At 47.2% G+C, this 1,033-nt stretch overlaps 1 non-coding gene across 1 annotated transcript; it reads right to left on the bottom strand.

The window, feature by feature from the left end:
* Window positions 1–717: 717 nt before the first annotated feature.
* On the bottom strand, window positions 718–791 carry trnan-guu (transfer RNA asparagine (anticodon GUU)). Its single transcript has one exon. It is a non-coding gene; the product is annotated as a tRNA-Asn (tRNA).
* Window positions 792–1,033: the final 242 nt, after the last annotated feature.

Raw genomic sequence — 1,033 nt, 5'->3', positions numbered from 1 at the left:
TTGGAGGTGCCAATCATCCAGGTGGTCACCTATGACATGGCTGACTGAGCCAGGACCAAACAAGTCATAGAATTCCTTTGAAGTAGACTTGTCTCTCTTACTTCCTAAGCTCAGACCTTAATCCTCCTCACTTAGCTTTTCCATCCATCCATCCAATTAACTAACATCCTACAAAAGCCTGGTAAATGGTACATTGGGGGACCACCCCATCCGTCAGATGACTATACTAACATCCTCCAAAAGCCAGGCAAATGTTAAAGTTTGGAGACGTCCCTGGGTGGGCTCGAACTACTAACCTCTCAGTTAACAGCCGAACGCGCTAACCAATTGCGCCACCGAGATGCGGCAAACTGTACTTTTTGGGGCTTTTGATCTACTAACATCCTACAAAAGCCAGCTAAATGTTACATTAGGGAACATTCCTGGGTGGGCTCGAACCACCAAGCTCTCGGTTAACAGCCAAACATGCTAACCAATTGCGCCACAGAGACGTAAACAGCTGTACTTTTTGGGGCTCTTGATCTACTAACAACCTACAAAAGCCAGGTAAATGTTACATTGGGGGACCATCCCTGGGTGGGCTCGAACCACCAACCTCTCGGTGAACAGCCAAACCCGCTAACCAATTGCGCTACATAGACGCGCTGAACTCTGCTTTTTGGAGCATTTGATCTACTAACATCCTACAAAAGCCAGGCAAATGTTCCATTTTGGAGATGTCCCTGGGTGGGGTCGAACCACCAACCTCTCGGTGAACAGCCGAACGCGCTAACCAATTGCGCCACAGAGACGTAACTAAGTGTACTATTTGGAGCTTTTGATCTACTAACATCCTACAAAACCAGGTAATTGTTACATTGGGGAATCAGGTCATTGTCACGAACACAACACTGACATACAGTACAGACAGTCAATAGCGTGGACGAGTCAACAGGCAAAACAAGGAAATGGGTGGGACAAGGGAAGTTGCTGGGTGAAGCTTCGATAATGCAGAGCCAATGACCTCACGGAATAAAGCCACTCATGCTCTCAT

Source organism: Syngnathoides biaculeatus, chromosome 14 (assembly GCF_019802595.1).
Source record: "Syngnathoides biaculeatus isolate LvHL_M chromosome 14, ASM1980259v1, whole genome shotgun sequence".
NCBI lineage: Eukaryota > Metazoa > Chordata > Actinopteri > Syngnathiformes > Syngnathidae > Syngnathoides > Syngnathoides biaculeatus.
The sequence above is the reverse complement of the archived record's forward strand: the minus strand, read 5'-3'. Positions and strand labels throughout refer to the sequence as shown.